General features: G+C 44.1%; 1 protein-coding gene across 1 annotated transcript in view; it reads right to left on the bottom strand.

The window, feature by feature from the left end:
- LOC145361845 (pleckstrin homology domain-containing family A member 3-like) overlaps positions 1-24,486 on the bottom strand; it is a 299,538-nt gene that overhangs the window by 53,493 nt on the left and 221,559 nt on the right. The gene's annotated exons all lie outside the window — the stretch shown is intronic.

Genomic DNA, 24,486 nt, shown 5'->3' with positions numbered 1-24,486 from the left:
TGCATAGCGGGCAGCACAGTGATACAATGGGTAGGACTGCTGCCTCACAGCACCAGGGACCAGGGACCAATTCCTGGCTTCGGTCTCTGCCTGCACCTTCTCCCCATGTATGTGTGGATTTCCTCTGGGCACTCTGGTTTCCTCCCACACTCCGAAACACGTGCTGGTTAAGTGCATTGGCAGTGCTAAATACTCCCTCAGTGTACCCAAACAGGAGCCAGAGTGTGGCGAATAGAGGATTTTCACAGTAACTTCATTGCAGTGTGACAGTCAAATAAATAAATATCAATTCCATTTTGTGTTTCACACTGTTAGTAATCATGCTTCTAGATCTTCTCAATTGCTTCGATAAAGCTGCCTCTCTGGTATCTTGCAGAGCTTTGCCCTTGAGCAAATGCCAAGAAGATGCAATGGGCTCACTGGTAAAACATCACCTGCTTCAGGGAAAGCCAACAACCAATATCGATTGTACACTTCTAGCTTGCAAGGAGTGGGCCAAATAGCACCACCTCATTTAGTGCTTTCTGAACTCAAACTTGACATATTTCTGACACTTTACATTTTTTTTCTTCACCCCATTGCCACCGGGCACACAACAACATCAGAGATTGCCCCCAAACAAGAGGAAAAAGCAAACCTTATCGGTACATTACTTTGGCTGAAAATGTTTTCAACTATTTCAATTTTATCCAATTCAAATGCCGCCATTTCCCAAACCACAAAAAGTGTTCAGACAGATGCAGTTATTCATGTTCAGCAGTCGGATGAATCATGCCCCACCTAAACACCAAATAAACCATTTATTTGCTTCAAGCTGAAAACCTGTTGGATTTGTTACATCCACAGGCCAGGCCCAGAGCTGCACATCCGATTGAAAAATGACATTTGACTGTATTATGCTGTCTGAAAACTTGCTGACTTAAAAGTCAACCGCTCCAGATCCCTGCATCCCCAGAGGCACTGGAAAATCCCTTTGCAGGAAAATTGGTTAAAAGAAAATCATATGAAGGACATGATTAGGAATAGATATGCTTCAAATGTCTTAGCCCAAAACATGCAAAGCACATTGCAGTCTTTTTTTTAAGTTTATTGTATAAAATTGAAAGACTTTGCAAGATAGAATTTTGCTTTTATTTTTCTGAAAGCGAGTGTGTCTCTCTGACGTAATGCTTTGTAAACTTCTCTTTTTCTGTCCAATGATTTGGCCATCGGCAGCTAAGAGAGCCTGTGAGTGACCTGCTGAGTGATCTGGTCCAAAGTCACTCTGATATTGACTGCTGGACTTTGACCTGCCTCTGAGATTGGATATTTGTTCTGGTTTCCGACTTGTGCCTCTGGGCAGCTGTGACATGAAAATTCAACATATGGGAGATTTCACAGGGTGTGGAAATTCTCATCCCCCCAACTCCATGGGACAGCACAATATCATCTGGTGTGAGTTTGACTTCCCTCACTGGGTGTTAAGCATCACCTCAGGGAGTCGAGCAAGAGGGCAGGGGGAGTTGAGTGGGGAGGAGGAAGAGACTGAGGGGGGTGGTTGATGGGAAGTGGGAGTATGGAGGAGAGGGGAGCGAAAAGGTGGGACGTGAGGGGGTGATGGGCAAGGGAGTGGGGATGAGAGTGACAAGAAGTGGGACTGGGGAGGAGTGAGGAGAAAGGGAAGTGAGGCAGAGGGAGTAAGGGGGGGAGTAATGCAAAGTGGGAGAGGGAAGTGAGGGGAGTAAATGGGATTTGATGGGATGGAGAAGTAGGCAGGAGGAGAGTGGGGGGAGGAGAGGAACTCTTCCTCATCTCAGTCCAAAATTGTTTGCCCCATACTCTGAGACTGTATATGCTGGTTCGAGACTCCCCAGCCAGAAGAAACATCTTCCTTGCAACTACCCTGTCTAGCCATATAAGAATTTTGTATGTTTGAATGCGATCACCTAAACTCCAGAGAGTAAATCATAGAATCCCTACAGTGCAGAAGGAGGCCGTTCGGCCCATCAAGTCTGCACCAACCACAAACCCACCCAGGCCCTAACTGCATAACCCCATGCATTTACCCTAGCTAGTCCCCCTGACACTAAGGGGCAGTTTAGCATGGCCAATCCACCTAACCCACACATCTTTGGAGTGTGGGAGCACCTGGAGGAAACCCACGCAGACATGGGGAGAATGTGCAAATTCCAGACAGACAGTGACCTGAGCTGGGACTTGAACCCAGGTTGTTGGTGCTGCGAAGCAGCATTGCTAACCATTGTGCCGCCCTAGTCTATTTAATCGTTCCTCAGAGGACAATCCCTCCATTCCAGGAATTAACTTAGTGAATCTTCGTTGCACTCCTTCTATAGCACGTATATCTTTCTTTAGGTAAGGAGACCAAAACTGCGCATAATACTCCAGGTTCCGTCCCAACATGGCTCTATATAATTGCAGTAAGACACCTTCTTACCCCTGTGCTCAAATCCTCATGCAATAAAGGCCCACTTATCATTTGCCTTTTTAATTGCTTGCTGTACCTGCATGTCAGCTTTCAGTTAACAAGGATAGACAAGTCCCTTTGAGCTTCAACACTTTCCAACCTCTCAGCATTTAACAACTACTCCTGATTTCTGCTTTTTCCTACCAAAGGGGATAACCTCACCTTTCTCCACATTATATTTCATCTGCTAGGCTAAATAATCATTAAATTACATTAAATACATAGAAACATGTAATAATCATGTAGAAACAAAAAACAACAAATTCAGCAGGTAACAGGAAAGTAGTGGTTGGGTAATGTTCAATTAAAATTAGAAACCAGTACATCATTCCGACATTACAGGCACTGAAGTATATATAGATTTAATCAGTTAAGTACAGAATAGAGCTACATCATTATCTTTCTATCTTCCGTCCGATAGGGTTGGATTTAGTCAAAAGGGATACAGTGGCTTAGTGGTAATGCCACTGGACTGACTCCACGTCAGCTGGTGGAATTACTGAAAAAACAAAATCTAGAATATAAAAGTAATGGTGACCATGACAACTAACATCGATTGTTGGAAAAACCCATCTGATTCACTAATATCCTTTAGAGAAGAAAATCTGCCATCCTTACCTGGTCTGGCCTACATGTGACTCCAGAGCCACAGCAATATGGTTGACTCAGCTTCTGTCTGAAATGGCCCAGCAAACTACTCAGTTGAAGGGCATTTAGGGATGAAAAACAAGTGCTGCTCTTGCCAGCGATGCCCAATCCCCTGAATGAATGAAAAGAACCTCTGAATTACATCATAGTGGTGGTAACCAGTTCTGAAATTAGGTATATTGGAAAGGGATTTTTCCAAACATGGTGCAAGTATTGTCTGTAGAGATTCATGACATGAATAGTGTTGCTGGACCTGAGGGCTAAAGAAAAATGGTGAGGTGGAGAGTTTTGGGGAGCAAATTCCTGAGCTTGGGGCCCAGACAGCTAAAGCGACAGTCACCAATGATGGAGTGATTAAAAGTAGGGATGCTCAAGAACCTGGAATGAGAGAAGTTGCAGAGATCACAGAAAGTTGTGGGACTGAAGATTATAATGGAGATCTTGGAGGGATTTGGAAACAAGGATGAGAGCCACAAATCAAGGCTTCTTCTGATGAAGGGGTGTGGTCTTGACTTATTGGTTGAGATTCTCCAACTCCCCCCGCCCCCCCCATCCCCGGTGTGCTTTCTGGCAGCGGGGGCGGCTTGCCATTGGCCACTGGTGAGGTTTTCCAGTCGCACCAATGCCTACAACAGTTTGCATAGCTTGCCTGCCTTGCTGTAGGAGAAAACGCCACAAGAGGTTAACTTCAGCGAGACTGGAAGATCCCGCCCATGAACTCTGCTTCTCAGGTGCTGTTAGACTTGTCGAGTGTTTCCAGCATTTTCTGTTTTATTTCAGATTCCCAGCGCCTACAGCTTTTCACTTCTATATTTATTTCAAATTGGGGCATTGCTCGACTGGGAACCAATAGAAATCAGAGGGAACGGGACTTGCACTGAAAATCTCCTGAATACAGCTCATTCATGGCTGTATTTCTCCCATATTTCTTAAAGTGAATGGAGTTTTGGCTGGAATACCAAATTCTCCATTCTCACTTTCAGCCGAGTGGCCACGAACAAGATCAGAGTATGCTGCACTTGGTGTGAGTAAGGACACGGGTAGCAGAGTTTTGGATGACCTCAAATTTAGAGGAGTTAGAAAGTAGAAGCCGACCAGGAGTGTGTTACAAACTCTGATGAGTGAGGGAACCTGGGTAAGCAGTGAGCCCAGTCCACAGGAAAACCTTGCCTCCTTGCAGATCCTGTTCATGTGTTGTTGGATGCAGGTATGTACTGCATGTTGTCTTGATGTGGTGGACTTTTCCTGTGGCAGATCAGAAGGATCTGGTAGCTGGAACACTTCATTCCACACTAATCTTTTTTTTGGGAAGGGTTCCAAACATTCTCTGTTCCAGATGTCGCCTGCAGATTCTCCCCCTTGTGGGGAATGCAACTCCATGGCTTCTGACCTTGTGAAGCTGCTCAGTATCTTTCAACATGTCTTGATGGATGTTTTATGTTCCATAAAAAGTCCTCCAATAGTGACAGGTCCTGACGAGATGCGGCAGGGATGGTGTCCATGCCTGCAATTTGTTGACTGCCATCTGGGCCTTCCTTGCCATCTGGGGTGAGAGAGTGAAAGCAAATAGATCTCGCCTTGGCCCAAATCAGCACCCAACTACTCCGGGCCAACTGATCTGAGCAGCTCCCAGTGATCAAGTTTCCTGAGGCAGAAAATTGGTTCCAAAAGGCGATGCAAGGATATCTTTTCACCTCACCAGCACACACACACACACCCCCTCACCCACCTATCCCAAGAGCTTTCCAGAAATTGCTCTGTGTGCCTTCCATTCGCATCATACTGCCTCTGTCCTCTCTGCCTCATTTCCATTTCCAATTGAAATCTAATAAAGAGCCCACACAACTTGCCAGGAAATTTTATCCTGGGATCAAAATTATGCTTGGATCAGACTTTCTATAAATGCTGCAGATAACGATAGCCAATTTGCAAATCTTTGTACCACAGCCCATTTAATCATTCAGCAATTCAATCCAAACAAGACCAATATAAGAATACTTAACAAAAACATACTTTACACAAAAGTGATTAGACTCTTGAACTACACTGCTGTTTCTGGAAAAGATTTGGCAGTGAACAGACTACACTGTCTGCTGAGCATTGAAAGCACATGATCAAACTATATTTGATGTTCAGGAATTGAATTCTACAAGAGTAATTGGGACACAGTTTGGTATATTGGAATTCTGTGCTTCAGTTTGGTATTTGCAGAACTGAATTCAATGGCCCTTCGCAGGCCTTTGTGCTAATAGCCTGTGGTGCGCTGAGAGTAATTTATTATTGAGCTGAGCTGTAGTTAAATAAGCCCACTGTGTTGAATCTAGTCCCATTGTAGAGATGTGAGCACAGATCTGGACAGCCACTCCTGCTCAGTACTGAGAGAGTGCTGCATTATTGTCAGGGTGCCACATTAACCCTGGGCCTCACTTGATTCCTCAGCTGGGTGTAAAGGAAGAGCTGGCGAGTTCTCCCGAAGTACTGGCCAATGTTTACCTTTCATGCCACAGAGCTGAGGGAGCGTGCAGACAGGAGGAGAGTTCAAAATTCACACATGCACAAAATGTAAAGGTCCACATAACAGGAAGAACAATCCTGGCACCATGCAACCCAGGAGATAGGGAATGGACTCAGCTACTGGATCAATAGTGGGTGGCCTGGGGCCATATATGGCCCATTTGGGTTCTGAGTGCCACCCCCTGAGACATTTTGTTGACCGTTGCTCCAGGTGCAGGGTTGCCACATTCTACTGATTTCCGTCCATGTAGTTTTATTTCCTACTGGTGTGACTGAAGTGATTTCAACATAAGCAAAGGTAAGTGAAGTGAGGTGTGTGCTGATTACACACAACATTGAGCGTGAGAGCCGCGTGGTCCCTCTGTGTCCAAAGGGTCAATATTTCTTTTGTTTTTACCATTTGAAGTTGCCAATATTTCTCTTAATATATAAATGATTAATCATTTTCTATAACTCGTTATGAAATATTCGATGTGTATCAAACGTATTCAGGCTTATTCATGGGGACATGGTTTGTGAACAAGCCCAATTTCAATCTTACAGTCCACTGAGATGAACCCAACTCATTAGTCTAGGTTGCCCATCATTATTGCATAATCTGGCTAAATAAGGAATGTCACTTGCAGATCTTTTAACCGTGGGGTTGTGAGATCCACACAGCAGAGGGGGCGGAGGGATCATTTATAATGGGAGGAGTGTTCAGTTTGCTGAATTTAAGTATTGGAGTTAACACATACTGGAATAAAATAGGAAGTCAGACTGGACATGGTGTTAAAGTTACTCTCCCAAACGCTCCTTGAGAAAATAGTAAGAAAAGTATCTCTTGTCTCAATTTTCGGCTTGACAAGAAACCCATCCACCAGCTGATACAACTCCAGCCATTTTAATGGTGGCCACAATTTGGGATTGCATTATAAAGCTGCCCAGACCCTGGAAACACAAACATCTGCCCAGTACTGCTGCACATTCTGCAAGCAGTATGTTTTTGTTTTGTAGGCTTTGAAGTGACAATCATTAATATTTGCAAATATGTTACAGATCACAAACAAAATGCCATCCGCTGCAATTGGAATAAAGATGTTTGGTTTTTCCAATATTCCTGTTGGGTTTCTTTTATATAAACAATCCATGTTACTGAAAATATTCTCAATGTTGATCATAGTTTTAATACTTCCATTGCTTCAAATGCATCTCCAGGAAAACTTTATTCAATAACTTTTCCTTTTCTTCCACATGTTTAAAGTACTAAATAAACATATATTTTCTCACTTGGTAACTACTTTGCTTCTTATAGTTCATAAGTTCACAAGATAGAGGAGCAGAATTAGGCCATTCAGCCCAGTCAGCCCCACCATTCGATCATGGCTGATATGCTCCTCATCCCCATTTTCTGGCCTTCTCCCCATAACCCTTCAACCCATTACCAATTAAAAATGTCTCACTCCTTAAATTTACTCACTGTCCCGGCATCCACCGCACTTTGGGGTAGCAAATTCCACAGATTCACAACCCTTTGGGAGAAGAAGTTTCTCCACAACTCTGTTTTAAATTAACTACCCCTTATCCTAAGACCATGATGTCTCAACCTAGAATGCCCCACCAGCAGAAGCATCTGCTCCACGTCTGCTTTATCCTAACCTATCTATATGCATTTGTAAGGTTGTTATTCCCTCATTCTTGTTGTTATAGTGTCAGGTCTTCCTTGCTGGCGTAAACACACAATCACAGCACAGTCTTGGGGGAGTTCTGTTGGCGATCCGTTTTTTAGATGGGAAGTTAAACCAAGGCCTTGTTCTTTAGGTGAATGCAAAGATGTCACAGTTTGAAAAGGAGGAGATTTTCTTCTGGCCATTCAGTCCCTTGAGCTTGCTCCACCATTTAATAAGATCATGGCCTATAGTAACCTCAAATCTCACCTACCCCCAATAACTTATCATTCCCTTACTTACCAAGAATCTATCCACCTCTGCCTTAAAAATATTCAAAAACTCTACTTCCACCACCTTTTGAGGAAGAGAATTCAAAAGACTCATGACCCTTTGAGAGAAATAAATTCTCCTCATCTCCAGTTTAAATGGGTGGCCCCTTATTTTTAAACAGTGACCCCCTAGTTCTAGATTCCCCCCCACAAGAGGAAACATTCTTTACACATCCACCCAGTCAAGCCCCCTCAGGATCGTATATGTTTCAATCAAGTCGCCTCTTACTTTTCTAAGCAGATATAAGCCTAACCTGTCCAATCTTTCCTCATGAGACAACCCACCCATTCCAATCATTAGAGAAGGCCTTTGGGAGATCCCAAGGACTCCCCAAAGTGCGATATAAATGCAAGCTTGTTCTTTCTTAATCTTTAGCCCTCTGCAAAGCCAGGGGAAGTGGTGGAGTAATGGTATTGTTGCTGGATGAGTAATCCAGAGACCCTCAGGTAATGCTGTAGGGACCTGGATTTGAATCCCGCCATGGCAGGTAGCAAAATGTGAATTCAATTTAAAAAATCTAGAATTTAAAAAGTCAAATGATTATGAAAACATTGTCAGGACAGTAGTGAATCAGATGGGTTTTTACCATCGGCAATGATTTTATGCTCATCATTACCATTACACCATTGCCTCTCCTCGTGTTCCATTTTCAGTCATTTGGAAGGTGGGCTGAGAAAACAATTGGAAAAAATGAGGCCAGAAACAAATCAGTTAATTGCTTCATTTCCCAGCATCGAACCACACAGAGCAACAGTTATTTTTGGGCTCACTTAGTTAAAACAGCAGAACTATTTTAGACTTTTCAATTGATTTTCAAACCAACATGGCCTCATTCTTATCTGTCCAGACACCAGAGCAAGTTCAAAGTAAATACAACAATGTGCATGTCAAATCTTGAAATGCCTTTGCGATGAAGAGCATCTTCACCTAAAAATTGCAGTTGGGAGTATTAGCTTTGGTGTGGCATTCTGCTGTCCAATATTTAACCTGTTTGAAATGGGCTGAGGTGGTCACTAAAATTGCAGACAAAGATACTGTGTGAAATGTTTGCTTGCCAACATCACCTGCCAAGAGTCCTTCGTAGATTTCAATTTTGAAAGTGTGGACCAAGGAATATTGGATTTACTGGGTGCTGAGGCTCCCTCACTGCCTCTCACCTCATACCTCAATTCACTTTGGATCAACTTAATCAACCCTGCAGCAAGAAATCCCTAAGTCTACTTGAAAATTAATCACGTTACCGTCCCATTCCACCCCGCATTTATCTTGAAGATAAAATGCTACTTTTTACAAAAGAATTCTTAGCTTCAGTATGCCATAAAAAAACACTGCTCATATTTTGTTCAGTTTCTGGAGTCTGTGATAACACCAGACAGGATAATAATCTATTAGCATATGATTAGAACTAGCAATGAGGAATGCAACCGTTGAAATATAACAACACATTAAAGAACAGCAAACTAAACACAAATGTCATGTGGAAGATTCTGTAGTATCCATTGTGGCGATTTTATTATTCCTGTTATCTGAAGTAAATGACACTTTGATCATAACTCTGCATATTGTAAAAGTATGCTCCAATGCATATTTTTGGGAACAAGAGAAATTCCTTGCAGTATTTTGCCCAGTGATTTCTGATAAACAATATTAAAAGCCTCAAATCATTGCTTTCAAAAGTTAATTAGCCAACAGTCATTTCAGGATTATACAGTTTTCTTCTCAGAAGATGAGAAGGCTACACTGAAAAAAAATAGAAAGCAGTGAAAAATATTTGTTCCACTCAGTAACCACAGCTTTATCAGATGTTCCTGTTCCTTTGAGAGATAATAATCCAACACCAAAATTAGAAACAGATTTAGGCCTAGGCAGAAGTTTCAAACCACAACAGAACATTTTGATAGCATGCCAAGTCCGCACTATATAAAGAGATAGCCTAAGTCTCACCAACAAGGAAAGATGACCTCATTATTAACTGGATTGCAGCTCTTTGTAGGTATCCTGAGCTGACCACATCATCAACTATTAATAAAACAAAGCAAATAAACACCCAGAGGGTTCCTTGGAAGGAGCAATAGCATGCAGTCTGCAACAGGTCGGAATTAACTTCCACTACACATTTTTGCAATATTTGACCAGTGGAAATCTGTTTCTGCACTACCTCATTCCCTTTGGAAAGTGAACCTCAGAGCATTGATAATGCTGTATTTTTTTCTGTGGGAAGTGGGTAGGTGATGGTTAGGCAGGGGTTCACAAAAGAAAACTTCTGATTGGATTCACTTGACAGATCCATGTCCATCATAGGCGCAGCGTCAATGGGAGTTTCAAAGACAGTGAGACTCGGAGCCCCATGTTCCACGCAGCATTTGGGAATGGGCTGGTGCTTTCCAATTTCTACATGACCGTCTCAGCCTTGTTGTCATGCTGAGAACAAAGGGAATTGAAGTGGGGGGGGGGGTCCACTCTCCATGTCCTCCGGTGGCAGATTGTAAATGAACAGTGACGAAGTCTTCCCAATTAGATCACACTAATAATAACAAAGTACAACACTCTCAGCAAGCAATGCAATGTACTTGGGGGTGTGAAGTCACTTTTATCAATACCTGCATCTCTGATCTTTCCTGTTTTTCTCCTCTTGGGCTCCTATGCTGAGCCTCATGTTCCACGCAGTGTTCTCCTACTTAGTCATAGAGTAATAGAGTTTTACAGTGCAGAAAGAGGTTCTTTGGCCCATCGTACCTATGCTGACCATCAAACACCTACTTATTATAATCCCATTTTCCAGCACTTAATCCATAGCCTTGTCTTTCAACTGAAGTCAAGACTCATCACTCTATCTCCTCCTTTGACAGGACTACATTCATAAAGTTTCTTGGGGTGCTCCATTGGACCTTTTGGAATCTGTCCAACGTTAGGTCAGAGCATTGATCCTTAACCTGTAACATTAACAGTGTGGCTACGTTTTTGTGTGCATGAATTCACCAAACTCCATATTTCTTGACCGGAACTGGGAGCTGTCAGTATACCTCAGATCTGCCTTCCTGCTTTATTCACAAGTCATAAACTGCAATGACAGTAAATGGTAACTGAATACTATTCTTTGGTACCATTGTTTTTCTTGATTGACCGTAATGAGCTAGACTTTGGTGTACAGAGCATCATTTCAACATTTGCAAAACTTGGAAGTATTATGAGATATGAATAAGATAGTAATATAAACATAGAAAATTGGAGCCAAGGGTAGGCTATTCGGCCCTTCAAGCCTGCTCCACCATTCATTATGATCATGGCTGATCCTCTATTTCAACACCATACTCCCACGCTCTCCTCATAACCATTGACACCTTTAGAGTATAGAATCTATCTATTTCCTCCTTAAATATATACAGTGACTTTACCTCTGCAGCCTTCTGTAGTAGAGAATTGCACAGGTTCATCACCCTCTGAAGAAATTTCTCGTCATCTCAGTCCTAAATGGCCTACCCCATATCCTCAGACTGTGACCCCTTGTTCTAGACCTCCCAGTCAGAAGAAACAATATCCCTGCATCCAGTCTGAATTTTATACATTTCAGTGAGATTCCCTCTCATTCTTCTAGGACAAGTCAATCCAATCTCTCCTCATACAATAATCCTGCCATCCCAGGAATCAGTATGGTGAACCTTCACTGCACTCTCTCTATGGCAGGTACATCCTTTCTTAGCTAAGGAGACCAAAACTGCACACAGCACTCCAGGTCTCACTACGGCCTGTACAGCTGCAATAAGATACCTTGCTCCTGTATTCGATGACGGTCAACATACCATTATCCTTCCTAACTGATTGCTGAACCTATAGAAATCTATCTAGCAAGACTTCAAAAGCATATAAACAGGTTCATGGAACGGATAGACATGTGGCAAATGAAACTGAATGCAGAGCTGTATGAAGTGATCCCTGGAGAGGCAATATAAAACAAAGGGTACAATTTTAAAAGTGGGTGCAGGAGCAGAAGGAGCTGGGACTATATGTGGACAAATTGTTGAAGGTGGTAGGGAAGGTTGAGAGAGTGACTAAGAAGGAATTTGGGATCTTGAGTTTTATAAATTGAGTCATAGAATACAGGAGCAAGGAAGTTATGGTGAACCTTTTAGAAAACACAAGCCTCAAATGGAGTATTGTGCTCACTTTCAGATGCTGCACTTTCAGAAGGATGTGAAGGTTCTCAAGAGGATGAAACAAAAATTTATAAGAATGGTTCCAGAGTTGAGGAACTTCAGTTACATGGTTAGATCAAGGAAGCTCGGGCTGTTCTCCTTGGAGAAGAGAAGGTTGAGAGGGTTTTGATAGCGCATTCAAAATCATGAGTGGTCCAGACAGGATCAGTAGTTCTCACTGGCAGTAGGGCTGAGGACCATAGGACACCGATTTAAGGTGATTGCCAATGGAGCCAGAAATGACATGGGGAGAATTTCCTTAATGCAGGCAGTGGTTAGGGTCTGCAAAGGACTGCCTGAGATTGTGATGGAGGCAGATTCAATTGTGGCTTTGTAAAATGATATTGGATAAGCACTCAAAGATAAAAAGTGTGCAGGGTTGCAGGAAAATGGTGGGGGAGTGGGATTAGCTGAGTTAGCCTTGCAAGAGTCAACAAAGACACAATGGGCCAAATGGCCACCAGTGCCACGATTCCAATCAATGGTTTATTTGTGTACCTCATAGACCAGTCCCTTATTTCAACTGAACAGTCAATGGACAAAACCGAATCCTTTGCACAATGAGGGAAGGAAATTTGGAAAGAAGATTGGTCTAAACAGTTATAATAATGAACGATCAATATAGTGCAAGAAATGGGAAGTATGAAGTTAATTTTTGTGTAATTGGTTGAAAAGGCAGTAACTGAAAATTGGACCCATTAAACCTTGTGAAGATGAAGTGGATTCAAAAGCTCAGTTTTTTTCCCATATTTCCTCATTGTCCAGAACTGGGCCAACTCTTCCTTTTCTGTTGTGAAGAATTCTCATTTGAAAAGCTGTTAACATTCACACTTATCAGAGAACTATTGTTCCAAATTGATTCTTGATCTGTTTCACATACAGGATGTTGTGAGCTCGACATTTTATACACACTATGTAACATGTTGATTCAATTCCCAATAGCTGCATTCTTCACATCCTGTGAAATTTATCCTGTAATCTCGATATAAATCCTGCCTCTCTGCTTGTTCCTGTACTGTAAGTTGTGCACTCATTAGTGTAGGAACAATGTGCCGTGTGTTCTGCAGCTTGTCTTGCATGCTTTGTTCAATATTTCGCATTCTTTGATCAGTAAAAAGTTGCACAGGATTGCCGCCACTGATGGAGCCCATTTGCCTCTGCTGTTAAAATTGATGGACTGGCAGCTAAGCGAACTCTGTAATGAACAGGCAGTTTCTCCTGCCAGCTCTCCGCCTAAGTGGAGAAAGCAAACATTACCCAGTTCCACTCTTCATTTTTCAAAACTTTATTCTGTCACTTTCTTTTATCCTCTATATTATATGTGTAGTATATCTCCTGTTCTTCGCTACAATAGTCATATGATGCTCTCTCTCTCTTCTTCACAGCCATTCTTGCCTTTATCTCTATCCACTGACTGCACTCAGTGCTCCTCTGAACAAGAAACATTCGTGTCACACTAGTCTCAGGCAATGATTGTCTGAGAATGAGAACCTAACATCGTCCCTTGACATTCAGTGGCATTACCATCGCTGAACCGCCCCCCCCACCCACCACCACTCAATCTCCTGGGGGGGTTATCATTAACCAGAAACTGAACTGGACTCACCAAATTCTGGAAAGTATGAAAATAGATAAGTCCCCTGGGCTGGATCGGATTTATCCTAGGATTCTCTGGGAGGCTTGGGAGGAGCTTGCAGAGCCTTTGGCTTTGATCTTTAGGTTGTCATCGTCCACAAGAATAGTGCCAGAAGACTGGTGGATAGCAAATGTTGTCCCCTTGTTCAAGAAGGGGAATAGAGACACCCTGGTAATTATAGACCAGTGAGCCTTACTTCTGTTGTGGGCAAAGTTTTGGAAAGGATTTTAAGAAATAGAATTTATAATCATCTAGAAAGGAACAATTTGATTAGGGATAGTCAGTACGGTTTTGTGAAGAGTAGGTCATGTCTCACAAACCTTATTGAGTTCTTTGAGAAGGTGACCAAAGAGGTGGATGAGGGTAAAGCAGTTGATGTGGTGTGCATGGATTTCAGTAAAGCATTTGATAAGGTTCCCCACGGCAAGCTATTGCAGAAGATACGGAGGCATGGGATTGAGGGTGATTTAGTGGTTTGGATTAGAAATTGATTAGCTGCAAGACAGAGGGTGGTGGTTGATGGGAAATGTTCATCCTGGAGTTCAGTTACTAGTGGTGTACTGCAAGGATCTGTTTTGGGGCCACTGCTGTTTGTCATTTTTATAAATGACCTGGGTGAGGGTGTAGCAGGATGGATTAGTAAATTTGCAGATGACACTAAAGTTGGTGGAGTTGTGGACAGTGCGGAAGGATGTTGCAGGTTACAGAGGGACATAGACAAGCTGCAGAGCTGGGCTGAGAGGTGGCAAATGGAGTTTAATGCGGAAAAGCGTGAAGTGATTCACTTTGGAAGGAGTAACAGGAATACAGAGTACTGGGCTAATGGTAAGTTACTTGGTAGTGTGGTTGAGCAGAGAGATCTCGGTGTCTGTGTGCATAGATCCCTGAAAGTTAGCACCCAGGTTGATCGGGTTGTTGAGAAGGCGTAAGAAGGTGTGTTAGCTTTTATTGGTAGAGGGATTGAGTTTAGGAGCCATGAGGTCATGTTGCAGCTGTACAAAACTCTGGTACGGCCACACTTGGAGTACTGTGTACCGTTCTGGTTGCCGCATTATAGGAAGGATGTGGAAGCATTGGGAAGGGTGCAGAGGAGATTTACCAGGATGTTGCCTGGTATGGTGGGACGGTCTTATGAGGCTTGAGGCTGTTTTCATTAGAGAGAAGAAGGTTAAGAGGTGACTTAATAGAGGCATTTAAGATGATCAGAGGATTAGATAGGGTGGATAGTGTGAACCTTTTTCCTCGGATGGAGATGGCTAGCATGAGGGGACGTAGCTTTAAATTGAGGGGTGATAGATGTAGGACAAATGTCAGAGGTAGGTTCTTTACTCAGAGAGTAGTAAGGGGTGGAATGCCCTGCCTGCAGCAGTAGTGGATTTGCCAACATTAAGGGCATTTAAATGGTCATTGGGTAAACATATGGATGATATTGGAATAGTGTAGGTTAGATGGGCTTTAGATTAGTTTCACAGGTTGGTGCAACATCGAGGGCCGAAGGGCCTGTACTGCGCTGCAATGTTCTATGTTAAATAAATACTGTGGCTACAAGAGCAGGTCAGACACTGGGAATCCCGCATGAGTAACTCACCTCCTGGCTTCCCAAAGCCTGTCCACCATCTAGGGGTCATGATGTTTGGACAAGACTTCTTCACCGCACAGGATCTTCAACCGATGCTATACACTAGATACATCGATGACATTTTCTTCCTTTGGACTTATGGTGAACAATCACTGAAACAACTATGTGATGATATCAACAAGTTCCACCCCACCATCAGACTCACCATGGACTATTCTCCAGAATTGGTTGCATTCTTGGACCCACGCATCACCATTAAGGACGGTCACCTCAGCACCTCACTGTACCGCAAGCCCACAGACAATCTCACAATGCTCCACTTCTCCAGCTTCCACCCTAAACATGTTAAAGAAGCCATTCCCTATGGACAAGCCCTCCGTATACACAGGATTTGCTCAGATGAGGAGGATCGTGACAGACACCTCCAAACGCTGAAAGATGCCCTCATAAGAATAGGATATGGTGCTCGACTCATCAATCAACAGTTCCGATGCGCCACAGTGAAAAACCACACCGACTCCTCAGAAGACAAACATGGGACACAGTGGACAGAGTACCCTTCGTTGTCCAGTACTTCCCCGGAGCGGAGAAGCTACGACATCTTCTCCGGATATGGCTTCAACATATCATTGATGAAGACGAACATCTCGCCAGGGCCATCCCCACACCCCCACTTCTTGCCTTCAGACAACCACACAACCTCAAACAGACCATTGTTCGCAGCAAACTACCCAGCCTTCAGGAGAACAGTGACCACAATACCACACAACCCTGTCACAGCAACCTCTGCAAGACAAGCTGGATCATTGACATGGATGACATCATCACACGTGCAAATCGGCCAATGTTGTCTACCTGATACGTTGCAAGAAAGGATGTCCCGAAGCATGGTACATTGGGGAGACCATGCAGACGCTACGACAACGGATGAATGAACATGTCTCGACAATCACCAGGCAAGACTGTTCCCTTCCTATTGGCGAACACTTCAGTGGTCACGGGCATTCAGCCTCTGACCTTCGGGTAAGCGTTCTCCAAGGCGGCCTTCACAACACACGACAGCGCAGAGTCGCTGAACAGAGACTGATAGCCAAGTTCCACACACATGAGGACGGTCTCAACAGGGATCTTGGGTTCATGTCGCACTATCTGTAACCCCCGTGACTTGCCTGGGTTTGCAAAACCTCACTTACTGTACTGTCTGGAGACAATACACATCTCTTTAACCTGTGCTCAGTGCTCCTTCCACTCACATTGTTGGCCACTTTAAGACTTGAATAGCAGGTTAGGTGTAAAGATTTGCATTCTAATCAGTAATCTGTAAACTGTCTGTGCTTTATATGCTCTGTCTGAGGCCAGTACTCTCCATTCACCTAACAAAGAGGGAAACCTCGAAAGCTTGTGAGTTTACTATCAACTAAATCGGTTGGACTTAAACCTGGTGTTGTCAGACTTCTTACCATCTAGACGCACAGGCCAGGAGCGTGATGGAATACTCTCCACTTACCTGGATGACTGCAGCTCCAACAACAAGAAGCTTGATACCATCCAGTAAAAAGCAGCCCACTTTACTGACACCCATTCCACAAACATTCACTCCCTCCACCACCAACAAATATTAGCTGCATTGTGTACCATCTACAAGATGCACTGCAAAAACACACCAAGCAGCACTTTCCAAACCCACAACTGCTACCATCTAGAAGGACAAGAGCAGCAGATACCTGTGAACACCACCATCTGGAAGTTTCATTCAAAGTGACTCATCCTCCTGATGTGAAAATGTATTACCGTTCCCCCACTGTTGCTGGGTCAAAAACCTGAAACTCCTTCCCTAACAGCTCTGTTGGTGTACCTAAAATCTCCAACTTCAGTTACTCCATCATTGATAGTCATGCCTTTAATTGTCTTGGCCCCAAGCTCTGGAAATCCCTCCCTAAACCTCTCCACCCACTCTACCTCACTTTTTGCCTTTAAGGCACTCCTTAAGGGGCAGCACAGTGGTTAGCACTACTGCCTCACAACTCCAGGGACCTGGGTCCGATTCCCAGCTTGGATTACTGTCTGTGTGGAGTTTGCACATTAGAAATCATAGAAACCCTACAGTGCATAAGAACATAAGAAATAGGAGCAGGAGTAGGCCATCTAGTCCTTCGAGCCTGCCCCACCATTCAATAAGATCACGGCTGATCTGAAGTGGATCAGTTCCACTTTCCTGCTTTCTCCCCATAACCCTTAATTCCCTTGTCTATCAAAAACCTATCTACCTGTGACTTAAATATACTTAGCGAGGTAGCCTCCACCACTTCAACGGGCAGAGAATTCCAGAGATTCACCACCCTTTGAGTGAAGAAGTTCCTCCTCAACTTTGATCTAAACTGCTCCCCCCCCCCTTATCTTGAGGCTGTGCCTTCTAGTCCTGCTGTCCTTTCTAAGTGGGAAGAATCTCTCTACCTCTACCCTATCCAACCCCTTCATTTTTTTATACGTCTCTATAAGATCCCCCCTCATCCTTCTAAACTCCAACGAGTACAGACCCAGCCTATTTAGTCTCTCTTCATAGTCCAAACCCCTCATCTCCGGTATCAGCCTAGTGAACCCCCTCTGCACTCCCTCCAAGGCCAAAATATCCTTCCTCAAGTGAGCTGACCAAAACTGCACACAGTCCTCCAGCTGTGGCCTCACCAGTGCCCTGTACAGTTGCAGCAAGACCTCCCTGCTTTTATATTCTATCCCCCTCACTATAAAGGCCAGCATCCCATTCGCCTTCTTGATCACCTGCTGCACCTGCAGACTGGGTTTTTGCGACTCGTGCACAAGGACCCCCAGGTCCCTCTGCACTGTAGCATGCTGCAGCTTTTCACCCTTTAATTAGTAATCCCTCCTACTATTATTTCTGCCAGAGTGGATAACCTCACACTTGCCAACATTATACTCCATCTGCCAGGTCCTTGCCCACTCACCCAGCCTATCCAGATCCCTCTGCAGACTTTCCACACCCTCCGCACAATTTGCTTTTCCACTCATCTTCGTGTCATCAGCAAATTTCGTCACCCTACACTCAGCCCCCTCCTCCAGATCATCTATGTAAACGGTAAATAGCTGAGGCCCCAGCACCGATCCCTGCGGCACTCCACTAGTTACCAACCACCAATCCGAATAGCACCCATTGATACCAACTCTCTGCTTCCTATTAGACAACCAATCCTCTATCCACGCTAACACTGTCTGCACCCAGCGCAGACAGGGGCCATTTGGTTCATTGAGTCTGCACCGATCACAATCCCACCGAGGCCCTACCCCCATATCCCTACATATTTACCCACTAATCACTCTAACCTACACATCTCGGGACACTAAGGGCCTGATTTTACCAAACATTTGCTGCCATTTTCGGGTGCGAAATTGCGGTAAATTCGGGCATTGGGCCTGTAACGCGATCTGTACCCGAATTCGAGCAGATTGTGCCTTTACCAACACTCGATTTGGGCGCAGATCTGGTTCACACCCCAATCGGGCGGCCCAACAATTTAAATGTATTAACATGCATTTAAATCGATTTAATGAACCGTGTGCCCATCTCTACCCCCAAATCCCACTTTACCATCTTCTGATCCGATTCAGATCCGCGCTGTTATCAACCTGCAGAATAAAAATCCAAAGCGGATTCCTGTTCTGCAGGAGAACCTCCGAAGCCCATCCTCCTCGAACACCCTTCACAGACCCCTCGCGAACCACCCCGGCAGACACCACCCCCCGCCACCCCGAGCCAGGATGGGGGGAGGATGGACTTTGGAGAATCTCCCCCCACCCTGCTCGGCAGACAACAGCGGAAGGCAGGAAGGTGCTGCAGGCTGTCCAACGACTGCAGTAAGAAATCTCACAACACCAGGTTAAACTCCAACAGGACTTTCCAACAGGACTTTAACGTGGTGTTGTGAGACTTCTTACTGTGTTTACCCCAGTCCAATACCAGCATCTCCACATCAACGAGTGCAGGTCAGAAGGATGGTGGAGGGAGAGCAGCAATCCAGGTAGGCTGAGGGTGTGCTCTGTCGAGGGGGGGGGTGGGGGCTGCCTCCCGGGGGGGTCTGACCGCGGCTCCACCACCCCACCCCCCCCCCCCCCCCCCCCCCACCCCCTTCCCCCCCAACCACCCAGCTCTCTCTGTTTTGGTTTTTGCGCCTGGGCGCGCTGTTTCAGATCTTTTTTGAACTGCGCATGCGCAGTTCAGAGCTCTGATTGTTCCGGCAGCGCTAAGCCCCGCCCACAGCGCAGACCAGACCGGAACCTGCAAAAAGTGTATAGGCGTGCTGGAACAAGGATTCTGGGCTCGGATCCGTTTTATGTCCGGATCCGGCCCTTAGCCTCCGATTGGTAAAATCTGGCCCTAAGGGGCAATTTTAGCATGTCCAATCAACCTAACCCGCACAGCTTTGGACTGTGGGAGGAAACCGGAGTACCCGGAGGAAACCCACACAGACACAAGGAGAATGTGCAAACTCCACACGGGCAGTGACCCAAGCCGGGAATCGAATCCAGGTCCCTGGAGCTGTGAAGCAGCAGTGCTAACCACTGTGCTACCGTGCCACCCTAATTCTCCCTGTCTCTGCGTGGGTTTCCTCCGGGTGCTCCGGTTCCTTCCCACAGTCCAAAGATGTGTGGGTTATGTGAGGCCAGAACTCTCCATTCACCTGACGAAGAGGGTAACCCCTCGAAAGCTTGCGAGTATATTATCAAATAAATAGGTTGGACTAAAACCTGGTGTTGTCAGACTTTTTACTGTGTTTACGCCAGTCCAACGCCGGCATACCCACATTATGTTGATTGGCCATGATAAATTACCCCTTAGTGTCAGGGAATGTGTAGATTAGAGGGATTAGTGGGATAAATTTGTGAGGATAGGGCCTGGGGTGGGATTGTTGTCAGTGCAAGCGCAATGGGCCGAAAGGCCTCCTTCTGCACTGTGGGGATTCTATGAATAACCATGGGTGATTTTAATATGCACTAGATTGGGAAAATCAAACTGGCAAAGGTAGCCAGGAGGCAGAGTTAATTGAATGTATTAGAGATTGTTTCTTGGAACAGTATATTGTGGAACCAACCAGGGAGCAGGCTACCCTGGATTTGGTATTGTGTAATGAGAAGGGATTAATTAATGACCTCATGGTTAAGGATCCTCTCAGGAGTAGTAACCACAGTATGATAGAATTCAAAATTCAGTTTGGGGGTGAGAAAGTGGAGTCCCACATTAGCGTTCTGGGATTAAACAAAGGAAACTACATGAGGACAGATTTGGCCTGAGTAAAGTGGGCAGGAAGGCTAAAAGGTAGGACAGCAGATGAGCAATGGCAGTTGTTTAAGGTGATACTCAAATAAAATATGTCCCAGTGAGGAAGATGGTAAGGAGGGTAAAAAAAAACATCCATGGCTAAACGAGGAAGTCAAGGACAATATAAAGACAAAAACTAAGGGATACCATATTGCAAAGGCCAATGGCTGGCTGGAAGATTGGGAAACTTTCAAACATAACAAAGGGATATTAAAAAAGTAATAAAAAGAGCTACAGTAAATTACAAAAGGAAACTAGTGCAAAATGTCAAGAAGGATAGCAAAAGCTTCTATAAGTATATGAAAGGGAAGAGAGTCGCTAGGATGAATGTTGGTTCCTTGGAAGATGAAACCGGAGAGTTAATAGTGGGGAACATTGAAATGGCAGAGATGCTAAATCAATACTTTGCTTCGGTTTTCACGGTGGAGGACACTAGTGCCATTGCTATAGCAATGGGCAAGTCAGAGGTAATAGAAAGGGTAGAGCTTAGAACAATCAACATTGATAGGGAGAAGGTACTAGCAAACTATTGGGATTAAGGGCAGATAAGTCCCCTGGGCCTGATGGCCTATATCCTAGGGTATTCAATGAAATGGCGGTGGAGATAGTGGATCCATTGGTTATAGTATTCCAAAATTCCCTGGACACAGGAAAGGTTCCAGTGGATTGGAAAAATGTAAATGTAAGTCCTTATTCAAAAAAGGAGGGAGATAAAATGTGGGAAATTACAGACCAGTTAGTTTAATGTCTGTTGTCGGGAAAGTGTTAGAATCAATTATCAATATCAGGACATTTGGAAAGTCAAAGCGCTATCCATCAGAATCAGCATGGTTTTATGAACGGCAAATCATGTTTGACTAATTTGCTAGAGCTCTTCAAGAATGTAACAAGCAAAGTAGATAATGGGGATCCTGTAGATGTAGTATATCTGGAATTCCAGAGGACATTTAATAAAGTGCCACACAAAAGGTTAATTCAGAAGGTTAGATCACATGGGATTAGGGGTAATTTATTAGCTTGGATAGGTGACTGGCTGATGGACAGAAGACAAAGGGTTGGGATAAATATTTCTTTTCTAGATGGCAAGTAGTAACTTGTGGGGTGCCACAAGATTCAGTCCTTGGGGCCCCAGCCATTTAAAATCGATATTAATGACTTGGGTACAGGGATAGAAGGCTCTATTGCCAAATTTAATGACACAAAAATAGGCAGAACAGTAAGTTGCAATGAGGAAATAAGAACCTTACATATGGATAAGATAGGAGAGTGGGCCAAAATGTGGCAGGTGGAGTTTAATATGGATAAGTGTGAGATCATACATTTTGGTCAGAAAAATGGAAAGACGACTTATTATCTAAATGGGGAGACACTTTGGGTACTCCGGTGCAGAGGGATCTGGGTGTCCTTGTTCATGAGGACCACTGTTTAAAAAAGGAAGTAGACAAAAGGCGGGTAACTACAGGCCGGTTAGCTTAACGTCCGTAGTTGGGAAAATGTTGGAATCCACCATTATAGAAGAAATAACAGGACACCTGGGAAGGAATGGTTTGATCAAGCAGACGCAGCATGGATTCATGAAGGGAAAGTCGTGTTTGACGAATTTTCTGGATTTTTATGAAGATGTAATGAGTGCGGTAGACAGAGATGAACCGGTGGATGTGGTGTTTTTAGATTTCCAGAAGGCGTTCGATAAGGTCCCTCACAAAAGGTTGCTGCATAAGATTAAGGTACACAGAGTTGGGGTAAAGTGTTAGCGTGGATTGAGGATTAGCTATCTAACAGGAAGCAAAGAGTTGGAATAAATGGGTGCTTTTCTGGTTGGCAGTTGGTGACTAATGGTGTGCCGCAGGGATCAGTGCGGGGGCCTCAACTGTTTATCATATATATAGATGATCTGGAGGAGGGGACTGAGTGTAGGGTAACAAAGTTTGCTGATGACACAAAGATGAGTGGGAAAGCGAATTGCGTGGAGGACGTGGAAAGTCTGCAGAGAGATTTGGATAGGCTGAGTAAGTGGGCGAAGATCTGGCAGATGGAGAATAACATTGGCAAATGTGAGGTTATCCACTTTGGAAGGAATAATAGTAAAATGGAATATTATTTAAATGGTGAAAAATTACAACATGCTACTGTGCAGAGGGACCTGGGGGTCCTTGTGCATGAGTCGCAAAAACTCAGGTTTGCAGGTGCAGCAGGTGATCAAGAAGGCTAATGGGATGCTGGCCTTTATAGCGAGGGGGATAGAATATAAAAACAGGGAGGTCTTGCTGCAACTGTACAGGGCACTGGTGAGGCTGCAGTTGGAGTACTGTGTGCAGTTTTGGTTCCCTTATTTGCGAAAGGATATATTGGCCTTGGAGGGAGTACAGAGAAGGTTCACCAGGTTGATACCGGAGATGAGGGGGTTAGCTTATGAGGAGAGATTGAGTAGATTGGGCCTGTACTCGTTGGAATTTAGAAGGCTGAGGGGGGATCTTATAGAGACATATAAGATTATGAAGGGGATGGATAGGATAGAGGTAGAGAGATTCTTTCCACTTAGAAAGGAAACCAGAACTAGAGGGCACAGCCTCAAAATAAGGGGGGTCAGTTTAGAATAGAGTTGAGGAGGGACTTCTTCTCTCAGAGGATAGTGAATCTCTGAAATTCTCTGCCGATTGAAGCAGTGGAGGATACCTCATTGAATATGTTTAAGTCACAGGTAGATAGATTTCGATAAGGGAATTAAGGGTTATGGGGAGCAAGCGGGTCAGTGGAATTGATCCACTTCAGATCAGCCATGATCTTATTGAATGGCGGGGCAGGCTCGAGGGGCTAGATGGCCTACTCCTGCTCCTATTTCTTATGTTCTTCTGAGTCACAGAAAACCTACATGAAGGTACAGCAGATAATAAAGAAAGTGAATGGAATGATGGCATTAATAGTGAAAGGAATAGAATATAATGGTAAGGACGTATTATTGCAACTATACAAGGCATTGGTGAGGCCACACTTGGAGTATTATGCACAGCTTTAGTCCCCTTATTTGAGGAAAGATGTAGTGGCATTGGAGGCAGTTCAGAGGAGGTTCACTAGATTGATTCCAGAGATGAGGGGTTTATTGTATGAAGAGAGATTGAACAGTTTAGGCCGGCACTCTCTGGAATTTAGAAGAATGAGGGGAGATCAAATTGAGGTATACGATATGATAAGAGGTCTGGATAAAGTAGATGTGGAGTGGATGTTTCCTTTTGTGGGGCATTCTAGGACAAGAGGTCATAGTCTTAGGATAAGGGACAGCAAATTTAAAACAGAGTTGAGGAGAAACTACTTCTCCCAAAGGGTTGTGAATCTGTGGAATTCACTACCCCAAAGTGCGGTGGATGCTGGGACAGTGAGTACATTTAAGGAGGAGTTAGACAGATTTTTAATTGGTAATGGGTTGAAGGGTTATGGGGAGAAGGCAGGAAAATGGGGATGAGGAGCATATCAGCCATGATCAAATGGCGGAGCAGTCTCGCTGGGCCAAATGGCCTAATTTTTCTCCTATATCTTATGAACTCTCCCCAGTGCCCTACCATTAACTCAGCAGGTCCTGCCCCAATTCAATCTACCAAAATGCATCACTTCACATTTATCTAAATTAAACTCCGTCTGCCATTCATCAGCCCACTGGCCCAATTGATAAAGATCCTGTTGCAATCCGAGATAACCTTCTTCACTGTCCAGTTTGCTACCAATCTTGGTGTCATCTGCAAACATACTAACCAGGCCTCCTAAATTCTCATCCAAATCATTAATATAAATAAAAAATAACAGTGGACCCAGCTGGGCATGCCGCTAATCACAGGCCTCCAGTTTGAAAAACAATCCTCTAAAACCATAATCCTCTACAATCTGTCATCTATTGTCAAATCAATTTTGTATCCAATTGGCTATCTCATCCTGGATCCCGTGAGATTTAATCTCATGAAACAACTTACCATGGCAGCACTTTGTCAAAGACTGTGCTAAAGTCCATGTAGAGAACATAAACAGCAATGCCTTCATCTACCTTCTTGGTTACTGTGATATTAGTGTTTCTTTAAAAGATGATTTTTTTAAAAAAATCATGACCTCTGCAACTCTCACAGTCAGTGTTTCTCAGTTCACAGCCTTGGGT

The sequence above is a fragment of the Carcharhinus amblyrhynchos genome, chromosome X (assembly GCF_965287045.1).
Source record: "Carcharhinus amblyrhynchos chromosome X, sCarAmb.v2.hapA, whole genome shotgun sequence".
Classification (NCBI taxonomy): Eukaryota; Metazoa; Chordata; class Chondrichthyes; order Carcharhiniformes; family Carcharhinidae; genus Carcharhinus; species Carcharhinus amblyrhynchos.
This window is presented reverse-complemented; position numbering and strand designations above follow the sequence as displayed.